General features: G+C 41.1%; 2 long non-coding RNA genes across 5 annotated transcripts; one reads left to right on the top strand and one right to left on the bottom strand.

Moving 5' to 3' along the window:
- Positions 1-11: 11 nt before the first annotated feature.
- Positions 12-24,427, bottom strand: LOC135302496 (uncharacterized). Of its 4 annotated transcripts, none has more exons than XR_010364095.1 (7): positions 24,309-24,427; positions 17,887-17,969; positions 17,037-17,096; positions 11,896-11,958; positions 8,654-8,735; positions 1,111-1,149; positions 12-141 (listed from the first exon to the last, which is right to left on the bottom strand). It is a non-coding gene; the product is annotated as an uncharacterized LOC135302496 (long non-coding RNA). The 4 variants fall into 4 exon arrangements; XR_010364092.1 differs by lacking the exon at positions 11,896-11,958 and adding an exon at positions 10,222-10,380; XR_010364093.1 differs by lacking the exon at positions 11,896-11,958 and adding an exon at positions 10,222-10,380 and having other exon boundaries at positions 17,898-17,969.
- On the top strand, positions 22,697-23,385 carry LOC135302033 (uncharacterized). Its single transcript, XR_010363721.1, has 2 exons — positions 22,697-22,823; positions 23,177-23,385. It is a non-coding gene; the product is annotated as an uncharacterized LOC135302033 (long non-coding RNA).

Here is a 24,427-nt window from a genome sequence, read left to right as displayed (position 1 = left end):
CAGAGAACTTCATTTTTTCATCACATACTCTAGCTTCTGTCCCCCACCAGTGGAAACAGACTGTCTTCTTCCTTCCAGCACAAGATAAAACGTGCATGATTCCTGATGATGTTTGAGTCTGACTGCTGGAGAAGAAATGCACTGTAAAAGAAGAAGAAGAAATTCACTGTAAAATTCTCTGTAAGGTAGAGTTTATACTCTGTGTGCTTCATATATGGAGACCTTCCTGGAGGGCATTAAATAGATCAGATTAAAGATTTTATTTTCCTGGTAGTTGGGTTAGTATTGGTCAACCAAAACTTGATGCTATAAAGAGTCTAGAGGAAGATGCAAAGCAGTGCTGAAGGGCCAAAACCAGAACCAAAAGTAAGAAGATCCTCTCAAATCAAACTCTTTCACTGTATGGATCACAGGCTGTAACAGTGCATATTTCTATATGTCTGTGACAATAATGCTTTTTTCACTCTATCATCTGCCAGCATTGCTAAGGACAGAGTCTGCCAGGAGCTCAGAGGCTTTGAAAGGTGTCACCTCAGCCAGGCTGCCTCGAGCTGTCACTCTCCTCCTTGGAAGGTTTGTTTTTGTAACATCTGATACACCTTTCCTCATAGCTCTATGTGATTTTTTTATTTTCATGTGAAATGCCACTTGACAGGTTCACTGCACCTATAAATTGTGTGCAAACAAACTCACTCGTGCATGCAGAAGTGAGGTTTTATTTAGGGATTGAGGAAGTAATTGATCTTAAATCAAATACTGTCTGTACTGCTGTGTACAATGTTTAATTTGCAGACACAGTCATCTAAAGGAGAGTTCTAAAAGCATGGGCTTAAAATTCATGTTAAAATACCACATCTAAGGTCTTTACTTCATCTGTATTTCTCTGTGGACTATGTGTATTGGGCTCAAATGTTACACTGGATCTTGGGTTTAAATGTGCTGGATCTTATTTTTAAAAAGACAACAAGTCCCAGGTAAAGAGTACATATTTTGCTAGGTCTGGAAAACAGTGTGTTGAGTTTGAAAGCAGGATGAGGGATTCTATTAAAAGCAAAACTTAAAGGAGGGCAGTGCACTCCATGGACCTTGCCTGGCACCTCAGCCACTGACCTTTCTGCTGGACTCCAGTGCTTTAGCCTTCAGCAAAACCTGGAATGTGAAATACAAATTAATGAAGTCTTTTATCATCTTCTCCCAGTAGCATTAAAAGAATTTTATATATCTATATATATAATGGCAGACGCAGAAACAGCAGTACTTATTGCTCACATGAAAATTTTAAAGAACATTAATTAACCACAGTCCTGCAGTGATAACCAGCCAGACACAAACTGCAGGAGTTGAAGTCTGGTATTTTTATTTATCCTTTGTGGAAAAGCAAACACACAGTTCTGGGAAGATCAGTGATGCTCAGACTATTTTACAACCCCCTCATTGCTATTACCACAGCTCTCCAGGTAGTTGAGGATGATAAAGGAAGTTAAGGAACGCCTTAAAGCATTTCTGGTTCTTCACAGAATCACTGGGTTGGAAGAGACCTGAAAGGTCATCAAGTCCAACCCAGCCCCAACACCTCAGCTCAACCCTGGCCCCCAGTGCCACATCCAGGCTTTGTTAAACACACCCAGGGATGGTGACTGCACCACCTCCCCAGGCAGACATTTCAGAACTTTATCCCTATTCCTGTAAAAAACTTTTTTCTGATATCCAACCTGTATTTCCCTTGGTGCAGCTTGAGACTGTGTCCTCTGGTTCTGTCAGTGATGCCTGGAGAAAGAGACCAATAAACGGCCTCAATGTGCAGCAGAAAGATTGGACACACTGCTTGTGTTTTACAGATTCAGAGAATCACAGAATAGTATGGACTGAAAGGGACTAAAACACCATCCAGTCCCCACCCCCTGCCATGGCAGGGACATCTTCCACCATCCCAGGTTGCTCCAGGGCCCATCCAGGCTGGCCTGGAACACTTCCAGGGATGGGGCAGCCACAGCTTCTGTGGGTACCCTGTGCCAGGGCCTGCCCACCCTCATTCCTTCCTTCCTAACCTTAATCCAATCTAAACCTCTTCTCTTTCAGTTTGAAGCTGTTTCCCCTTGTTCCATCACTACAGTGCCTGATGAAAGCAGCTAAGAATTAATGTATTCTGGGATTTAGAAGGAAAAAAGAAATGTGGAAAAATAAAAAAGTTCAGTATATCTTGCAGTGATCACCCATTCAGGATTTTTTGACATCCAGAGTATCCAGTCCTTCCAGCTTGTGTTGTAGACTGCTATAAAAACCACTGATCTTTTCCTCTCATTGCTGAATTGTTGTTAGAACTGGCACTGTGTTCAGTATTTCCCACTCACTTTCCAGAAATTCGTGTAGTGACACCGAGTACAATTTTTTTTTTTCTTAAAATGAAAAAGCCCCTTACAAAATGTTAAAAAACTTGTTTTGCTTATCTTGTTTTCCCACAGCCTGACTGGCAACCAGACCTGTAGCTCTGCAGGAACCTTTTCAAGTACCCAATCCTTGCATAAAAACCCCAAAGTTTGTTTTTCTGACAAGATAAGTGGTGAAAAAACTTACTTGATCGTTTATTTGAATTCCTGTTAAAAATTAAAGCCACACCCAACTGGAAAAATATTACAAGGCTGATGAGCTGCATGAGAACAGCAAGAACATTATGAGGTACAGATTTAAGGAAAGCTTGAATATCAAATCAACAAAGGGAATAATATCAGGAAAAAATGTTTTTATACCCAAGATTTTATACCTTGCTGGAAAACACAGATTTAATAATTTGCCTCATATGGCTTCAAATACAGTAGTGCCTTATTTGAAAAATGCAATTTTGTTTTTTACATAGTAAGTGAAATAGATTTATGCAAACCAGTACACTAGAACATTTAAGTTCATCTTTTGAATGAATAAAGATCTTCTTTGACCATTGCTTGAGAAGATTTACTACAGAGTTACGAGTTAAAATGGGGTAGATTGCTGTGCCAAAAAATTAAAAAGACTGAAAGATTTTCTTTAAAATGTCATCTTAAAAAAGTTCTCTTTATTTGTTGTTTTGAAGTAGATATTAATATGTTACCATGAAACACTGTCAGGTCATTCAGGCTTTTGCCTATTCCTGGCTTGAGTTCACTGCAAAAATATATTCTTTTATTATTGGTCTGTGAAAAAAAATAATTACAACTGAATATTACCACAGTTTTCTAAATATTTTCCAAATACTTTCACTATTTCTAGAGAGGTCAGGAAGAATAAAATGAGTTTTTGCTTATGGAAATACCAAGGGCAGTGTATTCCTCTGACATCAAAAAGACAGTTTTTCTTTCAACAGCATCATCCATTTCACCCTGTTGAACAAATTTTAGGAGTTTCCAAAACCAACGAAAACCACTCGTGTCTGTGGCACCAAATAAAATGGGTGAGAACAGCCAGAGCAGCACAGGTCATGCTCAAGCAGGGAAACTGCTCCTCCTTTGCTCCCACAAAATTGTGTGGACTCAATAATGTTGGGTCAGCTCTACCAGCACCCAGCAAAATTCCATCTTGTTTCCAGACAGATATGATCAGACAGAGCTGATAGCCAAGGGCCTGAAAGATGTACAGAATAATTTCAAAGCACCAATTCCACATTTCACAGCCTATTCCACACCTCAGCTGCATCCCAGGCCTTTTCCTACAATCCCTGGCTGAAGGCACCAGACACAGGATATTGATTATGCCTCAGGCAGGTGCCTTGCCCTTGGATACTCCTCTTTGTTTCTTTCCAAACTTCATCTTTCTTTTCTGCAAAGCAGAGGAAAGGTTTTTAGACAGTGAACATGAGACAGGTGCTGTGAATAAAAGCAGGGTCTGTCAGTAACTGATTGGCTTAACCAATCTCCCTTTTTTTTGGTTTTTGGTTTTTGGGGTTTGGGTTTTGGTTTTTGGTTTTTGGTTTTTTAAATTTTGCATACTTCTCTTTTGTTTCTCTCTTGGTTTCTTCCAAGGTTAGCCTGCTTAGGTTTAATTCTCCTTTTTTTTTTTTTTTTTACAGTAGAAGAAAGAATACTGAAAGTAATCTCAAAAGGTCATCCTAGTCCATCTCTGCTGTACAGCAGAATCAATTAGACCTAAGAACCCCTGACAGATGTTTGATTTGTCCTTAAAAACCCTGGTGGCAGAAATACTCTGTCTCTGCAAAACTCAGACAACTGATTCCAGTTTGATTCCAGGGCCTCCCTCTGTGTGCTGTCAGTGCTTTCTAAGGGCCTTCTTCTTCTGGTAAATCTGTTATCTTTCCAGTTATTTGTCTGAAAAAGTGGGCAAGGAGAAAAGCTTACTGTATTGCTAGGAATTTTTATTTATTTGATAATTCTTGCTATGTCTTCTCTTAGATTTACCTGTTTTAAATGGAAAAGTTGCACACTTCTTCAACTTTTTTTTCATCATCTTTACTGAATTCCTCTTCAATCTCAAAATAATCTTCATCCTTTAAACTCCAGGTCTGTCCTATACCAAAGCTACAGGTGAGAACATAAACCTTAAACCTTGCCAGGCCACCTTTTCACACACACTGCTCTGACTCTTGCTTTTTTTCATTGCTGCAAATCTTTGTTGACTTATGTTCAACTTTTCAGCTTTAAGTCTGTTTATCTGTGCTTAAATACCTCCCTCATGATGGCTTTGCACAAACAACTGTTTCTACCTAAATGCGAGAACACAGATTTTTTAAAAATTATTATTAACCTTTTTTTCCCTTAAATTATTTTTCTGGCTTGATAAAATAATTCTTAATTCTAGTTCTGCCCTGCAGAGGGTGCTCCCACTCTTATCATGTTTGTCATCTGCAGATATGATAAGCAATTGTTCTGTCCTATCACCTGAGTCCTTCAGGGAAAAACAGATTAATTCCAGCATGAGGCCAGACCTCCTGCAAACTAACAGGAATCATTATTCTATTCAGTCAGTAAAGCATGGGTAACAATTATCAAGGGTGATTTTTCCAACTGTTTTTTGTGCTCAGCCTGAAAAAGAGGCAATTGAAGGGATGTAGATTAAAGGTGTGTAAAAATCACACACACCTTTGCTAGAGCAGTTGAGGAGATGAGTTACTGTTTCTCATAAGACAAGAACTGCAGGATGCTGATAAACTTTTGAGACAGCAGGTTTAAAACAGGAGAAATCTTGTCCTTACTAAATAAATTATGTAAGTTATTAGCGAGGATAAATGTATATGTGAGCTAAAAGAATCAATCAGTGATAGGAGAACATTGCAGTGAAGATCCAGCATAGCATAAAATTCCATCAAAAGCTATTAAAAAGCAGATATCATCCTCATCCAGAGAAGTTCCTGACACTCCATTTGTCATGGGGATTATACAGAAAAAGGGTCATTCTATATTTGACTGTTCTTGCATTACTTCTCCAAGGAGGACTATTGATCACTGCAGAAGACAGGATCCTGGTAGGACCAGCTCTGAGCCTTACCCAGCATAGCTATTTTGGGAAATGAAGCTATTTGAACTTCACTCACCTATTCCTGATGAGCACTTAAATATAATCACAAGTAGCTCTGGCCAAAAAAAGTCTAATTTGATGCATGTGCATCTCTCAGCATAGTGGAGTCTCATCTTGGTTAAGGCCAAAGAAACACAAGTCACAAGTTAAATGACTTTTCAGTGGAAAAATACATCACTTCTGTTTTGCTGCAGCAGGTAAAGCACAGAAAGGGAGGACAGGGACAATCTATGCAGGCTGGGAGACTTGGGAAACAGAGAGACAAGAGGATACCCAGGAAATAAAGCCAAACAAAGGAATGAAACTGGGCCCAGGATGTGAAGCAGCACAAGACTCTGAACTCAGTTCTGTGCAGGACTTCAATGTCAAGTGCTGCACTACCTGTTTTTGTTCCCTCTGAGACTCTGAACTTGGGTAAACCTGTCATATCCACTCCTGTGATCAAAGGCTAGAAACATCAGATAAGCTCAAAGTGTAGATGTTTGAATATTCTCACGAGCTTTAATTTTTTTTAATAAAAGACTGTAGCAGAAAAATCAGCATTAAAAAAATGGAAAAAAAGAGTAAAATATGGAGAACAGAGGAAATGGCTCCCTTGGTAGAAACAGGCGTGTGAGGAAGGCAGAGAAAGGTGAACTGAGTCTCATTTCTGTGAGCTGCTTTGATATTTTGCATGACTGTAATGCTCCAAAGAGAGAAGAATGAGCTTGATCTGACATAGTTCCTACAAAGGAATTTATTCCCCTCACACACATCACCTCCATAACACAGCATGCAGACTGAGGCATTTTGCAGATTAAAGTAGTGGAGGGCAAGTGCAAGAAATACTGAAAGCCTCAAAAAAAAATGGAGGAGAAAAGGAAGCAACTTCAGTTGTTTAATCAAAATAGGATGGAATAAAGCAAAGTAGGAAAAGTTTAAAAAGAAGAAAGTGTTACCAGTGTGGCACCACGTGAAAATAAACAGCTGCAATTGCTTTTTATACCTAGTTCTGTTCAGGACACAAAAGAAAGAGTAATCCTCTGGTAACAATCTCATTTAGAAGGGATCATATTAAGGGAAAGTCAGAGTAGAAAAGTATCAAGGTATATTTGGCATCTCTTTTGTATGCTCTGCTTAGCTCAGCTGCCAGAAAGAGCATGAGAATGAATCCACCACAATGGTTTGCTCAGCAGTGACAGCCTCAGCCCTGATTTTTAGGGAGGCTTGAGGAATTACAGGACCATGGCTGTCCTTGGTGATGTGGGAGCACAACCTGTGCACCAGCAGAATGAGAACAATTCTCAAGGCCGGCTGTAAATCCACCTTTCTAAGGTCAGACATGCAAAGGGGATCTTTCCTGCACTCCTGGCATCTGATTTATCCTGTCTCAGATCAGACTGGTGACGAGGAGTCAGACAATTCCCCTGGGGACAGAGCATCTGCTGCAGACCAAGGGAGCCTTGGAACCTTTGAAAGCTGCACGGTTCTCACTCAGCATTTCAGTGCCCTACTTTCCTTGGGAAGGAAGCTCCTCATTGTTCTAAGGAACAGCGACAGTCAGCAGCCTTGGGGGATGTCTTGACCACCATCACTCACTCCAACAGATTTACTACAATAATTCAGAGAAAACTTTGACCAGTGCCTAAAATGGGGAAGGCTTGACAATGAAAGATGGGATGGTAGGCATGCAATATCAGTGGAGGCAATGTCCTGGTTTGAACAGACAGGTGTCTGCTAAGGAAGGCAGGAGCCTCCCCTGAAATGGAAAATGTAAAACCCCTCCCTCCAAATTATTATAATTTTGAAATTAAGAGGCTCTCAGGCAAAGATATGGGAGCAGGAATAACAGTTCTTTATTAGGGAAGAAAATAAAAATAAAATTAAAAAGGCAGTAATACAAAACAACCCTGAGAGAGTCAGAACATGCCCTGTCCCCCTGTGGGTCAGGGTGGTGGCACAGTCCCATCCCATGGGGGCTCAGCCCTCCTGCAGTGCCAGCTGTGGTTCTGCTGGAGCAGGGATCCTGCACAAGGGGGGAGTTTTCCTCTGGAGCTCCAGGGCTGCTGGAGATGGGCCTGGTGTTCCTCTGGGAATGCAGGGCAGGAGAAAGCTGCTCCCCTGGGAATGCAGGGCAGCAGAAAGCTGCTCCTCTGGGAATGCAGGGCAGGAGAAAGCTGCTCCCCTGGGAATGCAGGGCAGGAGAAAGCTGCTCCTGTGGGAATGCAGGGCAGGAGAAAGCTGCTCCTCTGGGAATGCAGGGGGCAGAGGCTGCTGTGCTGTTCCAGGCTCAGATTGTATCCAGGTAGGAATGCTTGGCTCCTGCCCTGGGCGGAGCATCTCCCCATGGGATGCTGGAATTTGATCAGCCATGCAGGGACACTCCCTGGCCATGGACAGCAGAGATCTCCTGGAGGGAGGATTGGCTGTGGGAGAGACAAAGAAAACTGCCCAGTGAACGGAAGATAACTGCCCCACTCTGACAGATGGGAAATAGAACACACACCCACACCCACATCTTGAAACCCAGCACAGGCAGGTACGTGCAGGAAAATGAAAGAGACACAGGAAATAGGAAAATGGGTGATTGGGGTCACTGTGGATGCTGCAGAAGAGCAGGTGGAGTGGCCATGGGATGGGGAGAATGGCTCCCAGCTCGTGCTGCCTGGTCCCAGCATGGCAGAGTTTTTAATGGCCCAGCTTCTTGTTTGCTGTGTTCACTGCTGGAGGAGAGGTTGTGGACAAGCTGGGAGAGCCCCCGTGGGCAGATCAGTGTACAGCCTCCACCAGATTTACATTTTCCCCCAACACAGTGAAAGTCAATACATAAAACATAAACATAAAAAAAAAAAAAAAAGCACGGAGCAAGTCAGCCAGGATGACTCTGAAATCTGCACACTCAACACTCAAGACCAGGAACCTGACCTCAGCCCTGCTGACAAACCTCCCCACAATGCTCCCACATCCATCTGTCTGACCCATGCTCTTCCTGCACATTTAGTCCCTCCCAAATCAACATCCTAACCTCATCACCCTCCGTTTCTTTGCATCCCAGCACAGAAAACCTCTCCTCCAAGCTCATCAGACCTCTCAATGTTTTTTAAGTCTTTCAACATTAGCCCATGGCCTCTGTAGTAAAAGCTCTGAGCCAGGATAAATATATCTCTCTTACCTTTCCAGGTTCCTTATTGAAATCCTTCTTTTCCTGGGCAATTTTTGATTGCAAAAGCAGTAACTCAGAATCAAGCTGAATCCTAAGAGACAAAACCAATGTAGACATATTTAGGAGGTTGTTAGAAAAAAATATTAAGAAAAAAATCATGCACTCTAATTTTCATGTCTCTCATGTGAAGATGTGTCTACATGCTTTTGTGCTCCTTTCCATTCCATCTTCATTCATTAATTCCCTCTGATATATCTGATGAGAATAAAACTGGCAAAGAGGGCAAGGACATACAGAACTAGCAGGATTTCTACTCCAAGGTCTTAAATTGCAAGTCAAGTCAAGCTTGTGGGGAGAGGCAATATTTTCCACAGAAAAAGTACACAGGGAGAAAATAGGTAAAGGATAAAAGTTTGAGCACAGATTTATACTTCTTTCTTGGGTAAACATTATGTATTTGTGTGTTTTACAGGATGCACTCAGAACCAGGGATAATTGTTTCCTTTTTAAATTTCCTATACAAAACAGGAGTTGTGCAAGAAGCACGAGCCCACCTGAAGAAGGGTTTGAAGAAAGAAATCTGATTCAGAGGAAGAAAGGATAAACCAAAGGGAAAAAAGAGGAATAAGAAACCCCAGCACCCTTATAGCAAACAAATACAGAAGCAGAAATCCATCTTGACCAGGCTTGGGGAGCATGTGGCAAAAAATGTGAAGGAAAAATGCATTGATGAGATATTTTCTTTAACTCAACTCAGCAGCTGCAAAAATGCAGCACAATGGGAAAAAATAAACAAGAAAAAAGAAAAAAAAAACAAACAAAAGAAGACAGTGCTTCTGTTCCACTCAGGCTGTGACATTCCTGGCCTGCAGCTCTCTGGTCATCATCAGATCATGACTCCCTGGACCCTCAAACAACTTGGTCAACTTCCCCAGCAAAAAATATTTCTACTGAAGTTAATGTTCAGCAGAGTAAAGATAAGACATTTATAACTGCCCACAAGACCAAGGGCCAGGGCTGGATGCTGGCTGCAGCTCATTTTTTACAGTAATTACATTGTTAATTAATGGCAACATTCATTTCATGAGGACATTAATGAAATAGTTCTGCCACCAAGAAAAATAGTAGAATTCTGAGCAATGGCTTTACACAAGTTTCCAGGAACTCATATTTTCTTCTCTGTAGAGATTTTGAGCTCACATTGTACAGGGAAGTGGGTTCAAAAGCAGGATTTGGTTCATCAGGAAGAGTCTCAACTTTTCCCCCTTTATTTTTGTTCTACAACCCTTCAAAAGGCAGATCAGGAGAGAAGCAATTAATATAGAATAAAAATAATAATGAAATTATTAACATATAAAAATAATTATATAAATATATAAATTACACATGATATATATTATAAATATATACCATATAATATATTTTTATAATTTATATAATATACAATATAAAGTAATAATAAATGTAGAATTATTATATTATTATTATAGTGCTAAATTGAGGATCTGCACATTGAGTCCCATGAATGTAACATGGATAAGTCCACAGAATATTTGGATTATTTTTCTTGCTCACACCTTTTGCAATGTCTTGCAATTCCAATGACATTCAGAAGGAGAAACCTCTGTGCTACATATTCTCTTTTCTGAGAATGCCAAAATGTCTGTCTCTTTAAATTCCATTTTTTTTTCCAGTTGGGGTTTTTTTTCAGTTTTGCTATGAGAATTAAATATAGCCTATAAAAATAAAACAGAATATGTCAAAACAAATGAATTTTCCAAAACAGCAGATAATTAATCCCTTTACTGCCACTGGTGGGATTTTTTTAAAATTTTCATAATATCTGCAAGAGTATCTAATATTTTCTAGCCCCTCTGAGATTTCACAGTTGAATTTCAATAGCCTGCAAAGAAAGAATACTGAAGGAGCAGTAGTTAAGGCTGTACGTTGTGTATTTAATTGCATTTAGTCACAGAAAGAGTTAAAAAAATAACCAATGAAGATTGGTAATGAAAAGAAACATTAAAATGTTAACCTGTGAAATCTACTATATTGACCCTCACTGCAGGATTTACTCAGGTTAAAATTCTGGAGCAGTACAAACTCTTTCATAATGTCTGAACAGTCTTCTTTTCTAAATTTCTTCCTATTTCACATCATGGTTTGCGTCCACTAAATATCTGTTATTTTAATGTCTCCTTTTCAGCTGCTCCTCCAGAGGTGTGGGAGGGACTGAGATCCAAATCAGCCTCTCACTGACTCTTTTTAATATTCCTTATAAAAATGTCCTGATAAGTTGACCAAAAGAGTAGCAAACTCTCCCATGAATCTGGTAAAAACAGTCCATACAGACCTGTGCTTTTGAAAGGGATTTTATAACCAAGAAATTAACAGTTAATAAGGTCAGACATCAAAAAATGCTCATTTTCTTCTTAAAAGTTAGGGACTGCATTTCTCTATAAATGCCCCACACTTTGACCAGTTATGAAATTGAACTTTGACCTTTGCACTGATGGACCCAAAGAATTTTATGTATAATGTACCAATGAATTCAGACTTATCAAATGCTATAGGTCCAAAAATTTTATACTTGGGCTTTTAAATTCAACTGTTTTCTTGGAAGATTTTCCTGGAAGATGAGCTTCAGGGTTTTTTTTTTCCTTTTCATTTATTTCTTCCATATTAAAAATAATGCAATTAACTGAGCAATGTACTGTGCAATGTTTAACACTTTAAAATAAAACATCTGAAGCCTTCCATAATTAAATGAGTACAAAACTTAGCCTAGAAGAAAATAATTTTCTGCAAAAACAACAGCTATGTACCAAATGACTAAACTCTGTAAAATAAAGAAACTATGACTAATTAATATATCATGCAAATTAGGACCTGATCAAATTTCATGTAATCTTATCCCAGTGTAGGAACCTGATTATACCAGATTTAGTAAAAAATCTAAATAATTTTTAATTTGGTAATCTGTCTTTATTTTATCATTCAGAAAGTATATCAAATATACATAACAGAAAGTAGGACAGAACATAAAAAACCAGTAAAACCTTATCTCACAGCTTGCTGGGAAATGCAGGTACCTTTATTTTAAGCAGTTTGCCTGGAGGGAATGAATTCCAAGTATGTGTTTGTTTGTCTCACAGTCTGTAAGAGGCATCAATACAGATGTGACATTCTGAGAGGTTCTGACACAGAAAAAAAAAATCACATTCCATGTCTGTGAGTACATTTATATATACCACACACACAGAAGTCCAAACTGCACATGGGCATCCAAGGGAGTCACTTTTCTGCCTGTGCCACTGTGGAGACACATATGAGAAGGCAAATTTCAACATCTGAGATAATTTTGAAGGTAATTTCATTTTTGGAATTATATTCAGATTTGGGAGTAGGTTTCAAAGCCTTTACCTTTTTATCCCACTCACAGAAGCACAGAATGGTTTGGGTTGGAAGGGTTTGAAGACGATCTCCTTCCAGGGTTCCCTGCCCATGCCAGGGGGTTTGGAACAAAACAATCTTGCAGGTCCCTTCCAACCCAAATCATTCTGTGATTCCACCTTTCTGGGTTTGCTGAAATGAATCCTAATTTATCCCCACGTGAACAAAATAAATACACATACAATACAGCATGACATGACCAGTAGCTGTGATAACACCATCCAAGACTTTGTGCTCCAGTGAAAAATTCCAGTTAATTTGTGGCTTAACTTCTAGAAACTTATGCTTTTTCTGGTGCAGTTGTTTCCCACCAGTTCCATTAAAATTGGAAGGGCTGCTTGCAAGCACTGGAAGAACAAAGAAAGCAGGAAGTCTTCCCCAAAGAATGGGCATTGTGATTTATTTTTGAACAGCTCTAGCAGTGTGGCAGAAGGTGACAGTGACATGAAATCTGGCAGGGAGAAAACAAACATCTCCCAAGTCTCTGTTGGAGCAACTCTCGAAGAAGAAGATGGATCTCTAGCACAGTTACTGATACAGAATTCTTCTGTTCTCTTTTTTTTTTAGCTGAAAACTCTGATTTTTATTGAGGGAACAGCCTCAAGTTGTGCCAGGGAAGGGTTAGATTGGATATTAGGAAAAATGTAGTTCCTGAAAGGGTGATCAGGCACAGGCTGCAGTCACCATCCCTGGAGGGTTTAAAAAACGTGTAGAGGTGGCATTTAGGGCTATGTTTTAATGATGGGCTTCACAGTGCTGGCCTAATGGTTGGACTCCATGATCTTAGAGGGATTTGCCATCCTTAATGATTCTATTCTGTGATTTTTTATCTGCAGCAGCTCCTTAATTGTTAAACCTCCAGTTTTCCCTCGGCGAGCTCACCAGGGCTGTAGAAGGCAGGCAGCAGCAGGCAGGCTCTGCTGTTCCAGAAAAAAAAGATTTTAAAAACCTCTTGCAGCAGAGAGTTGCTTAGGAACATCAGCAGTGAGCTGCAGGGGTGAGGGCCAAGCACTGCTCACCATGTTTTGAAAATATTTATATTCTCAGTGATCTCAGTGCAATTTTCCACGCATGCCATGGTGCAGAATTCTCTCTTTCCAAAGGGTTTCTTTGCCTCTTATGCAGGAATTCAGTTCCATCAGCACAGCAAGATGTAGCTGATGTGTCTGAGCAGCACTGGATTCATGTGCAGCAGTAACAAGGGCTAAAAAATAAGTGCAAAACACGTGGAAGCCTCTTAGGTATAAAAAGCTATTTAGATATATAAGATAATGTATTAAGGGATTGATTTATAATCTTCACTTCTCTACTCTTGATGCTGTCAGCTGGTACAGGATAGCTGCGATTCTGACATCCCAGAAATCACATAATTTGCATTTACTCCTGTAGTTTAGTCCCACCACTTTTTCCCTGAGTCATTTGCATTTATCAGTGAGGAGAAGCCTGCTGTGCTCTCACACAACAACTGATATTTTTCATGCTGTTTATCTAAGAAACTCACTAGACATATAGTGAACTGCTAAAATTACTCCTTTCTTCCCCAAAAAAATCCTCTGCACAATAACCTCTGGCAGCCCAGGATAAGCAGTGGGATCACCTGGCTTGAAATTCAGTAATTTTCTCCCAGAAGAGCCACTGCTGTGTGAAAGGGAAGAGCATGGAGGCACTGGGGATAAAGCTCCTCTGTGCAGGGGTGTTGTACTACAGCATCTCTTCAGCTTCAGAGATGAGAAACACATCACCCCTACAAAAAAACTCACTTAGGGAGTGCAGGATGGGAGCAAAAAGTACAAACATCCTTCTGGCTGCAAAGCAGACACATGCTGTGGGCAGAGAGAGGTGAGGCAGGGAACTGGCTATAAAAGAAAGTAAACAACAAACATCAAACACAGCTGTGGGGAGAAAAAAGGAAAAAAGAGAAATAAAGAAAAGGCCTGGTTGCTGTTTCTTGATGAATTTAAAGCTGATCTGATTTGGTAGTATTCATAAAAAGCCAGTCCTGCTCTCTGTGGCCACCCTGCCAGGCCATCCCTCCTCCTGTGCCTCCACTAACAGTCATGCAGCCTCATGGTCAGCTGGATAAAGAACTGCAACTCCCTTGCTTCTCCCAACAAAAGGAAACCTTGGTTTTCATCTCTACCAGCCCCCTGAATGATTTGTTTTGTGACCACGGTGCAAAGAGAAGGGTGGTAGCAGAATAAACCTTGGGCATGCTACAAGTCAAGCCACACCCAAAGGAAAGAAAGAGAAATAGAGCTCAGACTTTATTTCATGTGGATTTCTAAATTGGAGCTGAAGCTTTAGCCTCCTGTCATAGCCAAGGGGAGAAAGAGGAACTTCCAGCTTGTGATGAGCTCCAGCTCCAGCCTGGAGAAGAGGAGGCTCAGAGGGAACTTTCTCACTCTCTGCAGCTCCCAGACAGGAGGGTGGAGCAGCCAGGTGGGGCTCAGCCTCTGCTCCCAGGGAAGCAGGGACAGGGCAAGAAGAAATGGCCTCAAGTTGTGCCAGGGGAGGTCTGGATTGGGTATTAGAGAAAAAAATCTATTCACTGAAAGGGTTGCACTGGCACAGCTGCCCAGGGCAGTGGTGGAGTCACCATCCTTGGAGGGATTTCAGAAATGTGTGAATGTGGCACTTGGGGACAATGGGTTAGTGGTGGTCTTGGCAGTGCTGGCAGAATGGTTGGACTTGATGATCTTGGAGGCCTTTTCCAACCTAAATGATTCTGACTTGCTTTAAACAGCTCTTCCAGGATGTCTGAAAATGCCTCTGCTCTCTAAAAGAGACAAACATTTGGACAGGTCAACCCCACCCAGAAGAAATGTCACATCTGTTTAAGTATCATTATCCCTACCTCACACAGAGGGAAGTTGCAGCACAGAGCTGGGACCAGAAGGAATTCAGGATCAGAAGGAAGTGCTGCAGTTTTCCAGTCATTCCTCTAGTGCTTGTGCAGGGTCTTCAGTAAAGATTCCTCTCGTTTAGACTCTTATTACAGTATCACCCATCAGCAAACACCCACCTTCTTCCATTAACAACTTATTAATTATTATTATTAAAATATAATACCAGTAAGATTTATTTTATAGATTAATTTAATTGTTCAAACGCTTATACAATTCAATTCTGTTATTGGAGTATTTTTTGGGGGGTTGATTTTTTCAGGACTGGTTAAGTCAAGACTACCTGTCATCTCTGCAATAATTTCTCCTGGAAAATTCTGCATTCTGAAGCAAAGATTGCTGCTATTTATAGTCTCTTCTAGACATTCACGTCTATGCCTTCAAATTTCTTTCTGACAATTAAAAAAATCCACAATGACAACGAAGTAACTGATGAAAAAGCACTTTCTCCTGACGATTTTTAAAAAAAGTTATTCGATACTGGATATTTTCCAGATTTAGGTAAATCATTCTGCTTGCTCACCTTGCCCAACAGGCTGCCCACAGAAGCTGTGGCTGCCCCATCCCTGGCAGTGCTCCAGGCCAGCTTGGATGGGGTTTGGAGCAACCTGGGATAGTGGAAGGTGTCTCTGCCCATGGCAGAGGAGTTGGAACAAGATTGTCTTTAAGGCATCACCATTTATGCATAAATCCGATTCAACCTTTCTCCTTCAGTTTTTCTGGAAGTTACAATCACCTGCTGAGGAACTGTGGAAAGAAATTCTCTTGTTGAACTTTGCTGTCTGCAGAGCCAGCTCTGCATGCATGCATATAAATTACTCTCCTTTCCTTGGCAAGGTGAAATATTTGGAGGTGTAAAATAAATGTGTAAAAGGTTTTAATTTTCCTGTGAGTTGCATCCTCAATTAGCTGAAGTGGTGAAAAAGAAAGCAGCTTTATGATTTCAGCACCTTGCATAAAACACTCACCTGATAGACTAATGCAGAGCTGGCCTGAAAGAGGTGATTTAGAGACACACTGAAGGAGAAAGGGAAGTTTTAGAAGCTTTACACCTGCATAGATAAACACATTATGGGGATGCTTTTAAAACACCTTCTGTTTGAAACCATTCTGGCTTTTATGGGCTTCTGTTACCTGTGAGCAGCCATCCCCAGCTCACAATTGCTGCCAGGTCTTTTATTATCAAGCAGTCACCATTCAAGAGGTGTTTGGCCAGCACTCTCAAGGCCACAGTGGAATTTTTGGGGATGCCCTGTGCAGGGGTTGGACTTGATGATCCTTGTGGTTCCCTTTAAACTCAAGGTACTCATAATTCTATGAAGATTGTTTACCTGAAGGATTTTGGTAATTGGATTCTGGTGTGTTTTGTTTTCTTGACCAGTTTCTGGGAGCTGCGTCCTGACGGTCAGTGGGTCAGGAGACAGTCACAGATTTTGTTCAGTTTCAGTTTAGATGCAGTGTGATACAGTATAGAACAATATAGTATAATGAAGTAATTAATTAGCCTTCTGAATCAATGGAGTCAGATGCATCATTGCTCCCAGACAATGGGGTCACCTTGCTGATCCGATACACGTGCCCAAAACCAAACAATGAAATCACAACGGATTTCAGAGGAGAACCTCAGCCCCGAGTCACAATTTACATCACTGACCACAAGACCCTCACTCTTTTTACTTTGACAGAAGTGTAGGCACATATCAAATTTCCCCAGCCCCTATAATGTACAAATCACATCTTCTGCTCCCTCATTAAAACCCCTCCAGGTGAGCCAAGGCCTGGATCAGCTGTGCCATCTTCCCTTGTCAGATTGGTTTTTTCTGTGACAGCCAAATCTCTGCAGGCAGCAAAGTGCAGGCAAGCACCCCCCTGTCACCCCAAAATGCCTTTGTCTCTCTCTTAATTCACACAAAAGAACACTTCTAATAGTACAACTGTGAAAGATTAATTCCATGGTTACCAAGTAATTTATTCCCATATGTTTGAGGCTAAATATTGCATTTCCCATACCAATTTCTTCATAGCAGCATTAGTACCTTCAAGACACTGCACAATTTCCCCACTGAATGCAGAGCCTTCATTTTCCAAGTGTTTTCCTAAATGAAAAACACAATGAAATTAGAATGTATGGTTTCTAAGTGTCAAATACTGCTCTATTGTTCTGCAAGAATTACTGTGAAAGAGAAGGATTTTTTTAAAATTATTTGCTAAAGCTGTTTTCCCTTGTTCTAAAGTAGGTCAGCATCTTTCACACTCCTCCTCCTGGTGCACAGAAGAGGCAGATGCACAAGCAGTGTTGGAAGTCCACAGGACCTGGTAAAATTTTCAGTGACAAAATGCTTCCAACCCCAATTCTGCTGAGTTAATATTTTAAAATAGTCATTCAGAGAGGTTTACAGAAGTTATTAAACTGAATTAAGAGCTGTGGATCAAAATAATTTTCTCTTAAGCAGGGTGTAGCTAATCTTTAGAATTTTTCCAGGCACTCATGCCTTCATTATGTCTTTTTTCAACCAAAAATACTAATCCGGATTCGTCAAGGCCTGAAGTGAGATTTGTATTAGTCCAGAAGCTACTCTTTGTGTTGTAAATTTTAATTTAGCTTGAGCTGGAGTAATGACTGCAGGGATTTGAATTCATCCAAAATATTATTGTACCAGTTAGAGTGGCGTGAAATTTTTTTATATCCTGATTTTGTAACAGAGCCTAAGTCCTCATAGGAAGGGGAAAAAGAAAATTTGTAATCCATGAATAAGTGAATTTGTAGTGAAGATGAGGCACTCAGCCAGCTGAGAGCTCTGGTTTTAATTTGATCTACCAACTTGTTGGAAAACCAGCAGCTGCCCCACGACCAAGGGTGGAACAGAGGCCAGGAGAAGCTCCTACCTCAGCCTCACCTGCCCATCTTCATCCTGAAGGTCACCAGCCACTGGCATGGCATCTTCTGTGAAATATCAGCAGGAGAAATGCTGGAAAACAAGTCCAAATATTCAGGAAACAGCAGAGTGGGTGTTCTGGAAGGGCAGAATTTGCCCCAGCTTCACCAATTTGTAGCAATTCCAGGAAATTCTTTCTAACAATAGCAGCCCGAAATCACAAATATTTTGTTTGCCACCTTCAGATCAATGGAGATGTAAGTTCTTTTCCCCAGAAACATCAGAAAATTTAAGGCATATTGTGCATAAATTAAGATAGATGGTAAAATCTAACTCAAGTGCTGCCTTCTGTCAGTGGGAAGCCTCTGCTTCTGGTTCTGACCATCCATGCCGTTGTACACAACCCCTCTGCAGGATTCTGGAGGCCTCTTCCAGGCACTGAAAGGCACTAAAATGTCTCTTTCACTTGCTTTATCCAAGTATCTGTTTCCTAGATTAAACACCTCATTCAGAAAAAAAAAAAAAAAAGAAAATTTGAGATAAAGCATTTAGATATTTTCAATTTCCTTCTAACGCCTGTTTCTAAACCAAAAATAAATGCCAGCCATAAACTGACATTAGTGAAGTAAAGCTTTCTCAAATATAAGGGTTTTATTAAGGAGAAAGATTCCTCTGGAAAGTCTTGCCATTTTTTCCTATATGCTCCTCCAAAATCCAGCCAGCCTTTTATCCCAACCTCTTCACTGCTGAAGTTCTTTTTCTAATCAAACATTTAAGCCTTTTAAAAGAGGCTTAAAAATTAAGATGATATTAAAAAAAAAATTAGCTGGCCCTTTTCCATCCCTCCAGGACTCTCTCACTCATTGCCACAGGCACAAACTTCTGGTTTCAGAACAGCACCAGCTCAGCAGAGCACTGCTTGCACATCGTGTTCCCAAAACCCATGGAATTATCTAGGTTGGAAAAGACCTTCAAGATCATCAAGTCCAGCCTTTCCCCCAGCACTGCCAAGGCCACCACTAAGCCATGTCCCCGAGTGCCACATCCACGTGGCTTTTAGGTCCCTGCAGGGATTTTGCCTCCATCCCTTCCCTGTTCACTGGCAGCACTGCCAAGGACACAGCAGAGTCACTGCTCTGCCCCACTTGAAATCCCTCCTCACGCCCCTGGCTCCTTTGGGGACAGGATGGAGAGCAGCCTGACAGTGGCCAGGAGGGCAGAGAGTGCTGAGATCATGGACAGCTACTGCTGAAGTGTTTCCAGACCATCCTACAGCTCATGAATCGGCTCATGTCACCCCCAGCCATTTATCTGATCTGTGAATGCCTTTTTTTGACCTCCTGGTCAAAAGCTCTTCAAGGGACATTATAAATGTGCAGCATTTGAAACCAAATTGCCCTGAAACTCATCCCAAAGGCAACAGGGCAGCTCAGGCTCCCATCCCATCCAGTCCTTATTCTGACAGCTGAGGCCTGCAGAGTGAATATTTTGTGCTGTACATGTCATAAGCACAAGCTGTGCCAAATCCTCACTATTTATAAGAAGCCAGTTTTGTTAGACAGGAATATCTTTCCATTACAGTTGAACAGATTTGACAAGGATGGAAAGTTTTGAACGTTGTGAAATTGGACAATTTGGAGTGATAACCAGAGGCAGTGTGGAATCCATCTCTGGAGATTGCTCAGCCACATCTGCCCCTACATCTCAAAGAGGGGCATTTTAGAGGTAGATAAAATTTGTTTGAAATGTGTCTCCTGGTACTTAGTTTATTTGGTGCTTTTTTCTCTGGGCAACTTTATTACTCATAGTGCAATTTCCTTGCTTGCACTTGAAGCAATCCTTCTGCATGATGATTAATTTTGCCTTCTGAAACAAATTTATTCTGTTTTTAGCCATTACTTCATCTCTTTCAGGAAGGCCTTCACACCAAGATGCTGATTGCTGAATTGTTCCAGTTTTGCATCCCTGTAATCCATCCAGGTACCCTGACAGCAGGCTGTATTTCTTACAGCACTCATCGTGATAAATGGCATTCAATAGGTCACATTTATCTTCCAAGAAAGCCCAACAGCTCCATAGCCAGGTTCTCATCTGATATGGCACAGGGGAAAAAAAAATTAACATTCAGGGCAGTTCAAGAGCTTCTAACCTCTCAAGACCTGAAAGGAATGAATTTGTGCTCTGAGCATATTTTAAATTTCCTTCTGCCTTCAGATCTCAGGCCACCTGATCACTTCAGAGGCCGAGGGGACAAGGAGCATCTGTGTCTCACCACCTGCCACGGATCCACCGTGCAAGGAGCAGTCACTCCATGTGCCACCAGCCTCGTCAGCGAAGGAGGATTTTCCCAAGGCTGCCCTGCAACATCAACACTGCTGACAGCCAGGTTGGTGTGACAGGTAGAGACTGCAGCTCTCGGGGTTTTTTTGAGCAGGGTTTCCAGAAATAAGATGTAGTAGAAAGGCTCAAAGAGGAAAAACCCCAGACATCTTCATGTACGTGCTTGCCAAAAAGTCTTGGGAGTCCCACAGAGGAACCAGATGGCCCCATATGTGAGAGTAAAACCAAAAAGACAAGGAGGAAATGCATTAATAACCATGGCAGCCCCCTCATCTAGAAACACATGGCCCTTCCCCACCAAACACTTGCTGTGACTCTTCCCTTTGGATTTCATGTATTTTACATTACCCCAGAAAAATACAGAAAAATACAGTCCATGGCCACTGCAGCCATGGGGGTAACATCATGGGGGTAACTATATTTTCTTAGGCAGAACTTTAAACAAAACAAAAAAAAAAATTAAAATGATGAGTTAAAATGGGACCCATTTTCCCTATTAATCCTTGGCTCCAAATATCCCCACATGAGAAAACATGCACAATACAAGGAGAAGGTCATTTCACAAAACACAGTGCATGCAATACCTCTAGCAGTTAAAATAAATAATTTCTGGCCTTGGAGACTATGCTGCAACCCAAACTTTCAAAACACAAAAGTTTAAAAAATATTAGTATTAAACCTTGCATGTTTCATTTTCCCTTCCAAGGCTGCACATTGCAGTTGAGCTGCATTTTGGGGCTTGCCCATGGATGTGTTTAAATGCAGCCATCTGTGTTTTACAGTTATCACAGGGGGGTCTAAGTACAAATATCCTCAATTCAGAACTGAAGATGGAGTAGTGATTGTATGAGGGAATACCAGGTGGCATTGCTGATCATTTCTGTGAGAAACAGGCAGGAATCAAAGAAAACAGAAGAAACAAAGAACCAGCAGGATAGCCTCACCTCTTTCCAATTATCTAAAAAAGTCTAATAAAAAGTGCTGCAGCTTTCCTCTGGAGACAATCAGCCTGGTAGGAGATGGCCCCTTTCTCTCCATCATTATTTACAGCTGCTGCCACCTTGCCAGGCTGCTCCTGGAGACCTTCCCCACTTCAAATCAGCATCAATTTATGGCTCAGCCAGGGACCATCAGCAAAGCTGGGGCCATCCTTCACCTCCAGCACCCTGAGAAATTGCCTTGGAAATTGGACTGTGCCAAGGACAGCCAGGTGTTAAACGATCTGTGTGTCAGGCACCTGCACAGGACCTGATCCCATCTTCCCATCCCTCCTCCTGATGTTTGCAAGGCATGGGGGAAATCAGTGCACCCTGCTTTGTGGGTTGGAGCACTGCTCTCCTGTGGTTTCAATGGCAAAGTGTCTCCAGTTCACCCCCCAGACAGATGGGTCCATGTCTTCATTGCCCTGCAGGCAAAATATCATTATCTGGATGAACACAGTTATGCCTGGAATAGCAGAAGGCCCATTTTACTTTGCTTTATGGGGGGCAAAAAAGTAATCTGCTCATTAGATGACAGCCAATTGAATAATCAGCAACTAAACTTTGCTAGGAAGAAGAGGAGGTCCTCTTCTTGTGAATATCTTTTCAAATCTTAACAGGACTCAGGCCTCAGTGAACTTGGTAGCTGCACTTTTGTACCTGACTGAAAGTCAGGCAGCTCTGGCCCAAGTAAACAAATTATTCTTATTCTCACAGAATTGCTGAGGCTGGAAAAGACCTCTAAGAGTCCAACCTCATCGAGTCCAACCATTAACCCAGCACTCTAATACCAAAGTACTCCACTCTCCTGGTGAGTTTAGCCCCTCAACTAGAAATTATTCTTGAGGAAGAATTATAGGTTGGTTCCTTTTCAAGCAATAAAACGATTCTAGGTAGAACATTTACCTATTCTTCACTTTTTTTTAAAATGTATTATGGTCCCACAGTTGTGGTGGCACAGCTTTGTACAAACACACCAGTGGAATTACATTTTAATGGAAAAATAATAGTAATGTTCCCTTTTCTTGATGAACTGTATAATATCTCTTTTTTCCCCTGTAAAAACAGCCTCAAAATCAGAACTTCTGATACGACATAGCCACTTATTTTTTCCAGCAGATATTTCAAGCCAGGGCTTCACAGCTCTGCAGAGTTGCACAGGAGTTTCAGACCTTCAACACTTAAAAGAAGATGTCTGGTGATATCTACACCAAAGGTCCTCCACAGGGCTCTCTCCTCCCCTAGAGAAATGCCTTTTCCATTGCCATCACTCTGCCTCTGCATGTCCAATAAAACCTTATCTGTAGGTGTGGCTTTCAAATTCCTGTCAAAAATGAAGGTGCTAAATAAGTTACAGACTTTTGCACATAAAGTGCAAAAGCAAAGGATAAGTCCTGAGGTAGGATTGTTTTACTGCTGCTGCAGGACATTTAAGCTCAGAAATACTCTGATTTCTAGCCCCAGACTTCGAAGGATTTATTGCTGCCCTGCACCTGAAATAAATTCAGCTACTGGAATAATCATCAAATGGGGAGAGAAAAATCCCTGCCCAGGCTGAAGGTGAGAGCAGCTGGGAAATGCAGCACCAGCCTACAGGAGCCAGGGTGCTGGGCCTGAGTGAGCAGAGGTAATTTTGTGTAGGAGGATCTGCTCCCTCCTTCCTCACACTACAACTCTCAGTCTGAACAAATGCATGTTCACTGTGAATGGAAATTTCCATCTCCTAAATCACCTGCATGCTGTCAAGTTTATTAAAAACTAGGAAGGGAATTGTAGTAGATTTTTTCCACTTCTGTTTACTTATACCAAACAGAAATCCCCTGTGGGCTTGTTTGCACTCATTTCTATTAACCTATCCATCACAACCTGAATCTAATCTGGTTACTCTTTTCCCTACCTGCAAAATTATGGCACAGCAAATCAGATTCACAGAGGAAGACAAAAACCAATTTATCTTTATAACATCTTTCTAACTCCCAGGAAACAAGAGGAGTCATGAAGCACCATCTGCATTTGGAAGAACTGAGAAGCTTTTAAAATTTTGTCACAAGCCTAATGATGGCCTCACCTGTGCCTGCCTCTCTGAGCACCTCAGCTGAGCCTGGAACATCTTTCTTGGGATCCAGACATTGCCAGTTACTAATAAATGACAACAGCAATCTTTTCTTCCCAAGGAGAATGGGCCAAATTTTGAGTTCATGTGATCTGGACAGAGCTTCTCTGACTTCAGCAGATCTGCTTGTTCATATCCACATCCATGTAATATTCTCTTCCTGAGAGAATATTACATAAAAATAAACACAGGCACTCTCTGCTGGCTAAATTTCCTGGTGCAGTAATTGCTGGGGGAGAAAAATGTGTGTGGCTCCCTTCAATCCTGTCTAGTAAACTCACTTTTTTTGGTGAATTCTCCTTTTATGAAGGAGAGCCACATGGGGAACTGCCACCTGCACATGTTATCAACAAGACACTCTGCATTTTACATAACCTATTTCCCACCTTGAATGACTCAGAGATTCACAGTGCTTGTTTCTAACTCCTGTTTGAGAGTCAGTGTTTATTTCCTTGACCAATAACAAATATGAACGTACAAACCATGGAATGTAATTTTTTCCCCATGTCATCATTTAGCACCTTAATTAAGCACCAGCTTGGACAGATTTTAGCTTTCCTGTGTTTATGCCCAATGTACACATAAAGAGCAATTCTGGCTTGTCAAAAGTAAAGCTGAACTCTTTGGACTCCAGTCCCGCCATTCCCTTGTACAGCCCTAACAGCATTTTTCTGCCCCATTTTCAAACAGTGTTTAACCAGAATTTCCCCATCAGTATTTGTTTCTAAGCAGCAGCTTTGTAGCCAACAAGGTAATTTTCTGTTATCAATCCAGGACAGAACTCTGCAATGCAAATTACAATCTGATTTTTACTGCTCATGGGTGTCAAGATTAACCCCCTTCTTCCCTCTGGCATCCCATCCTGACACTTCACCACTTTGTATCTTTAGCAAAGCTCAGTAGCTTTTTTATTTTCATTTTATGTTACCAATTCCCATCTGCTCCTGGATATCTCCTTAAAAATCTTGCATTAATCAAGGTTTTATCTGCTTTACTCACAATTTCTCTCATGACACCTTGACTCCAGGTACTTTAAAGGCTTCTCTGGCTGATTTTTCCTTTGCAAAATCTAGTTCTGAACCTCAGTTCATCCTGCATAACAGAGACAGCCCCATTTC

This window comes from Passer domesticus, chromosome 6, assembly GCF_036417665.1.
Source record: "Passer domesticus isolate bPasDom1 chromosome 6, bPasDom1.hap1, whole genome shotgun sequence".
Classification (NCBI taxonomy): Eukaryota; Metazoa; Chordata; class Aves; order Passeriformes; family Passeridae; genus Passer; species Passer domesticus.
This window is presented reverse-complemented; position numbering and strand designations above follow the sequence as displayed.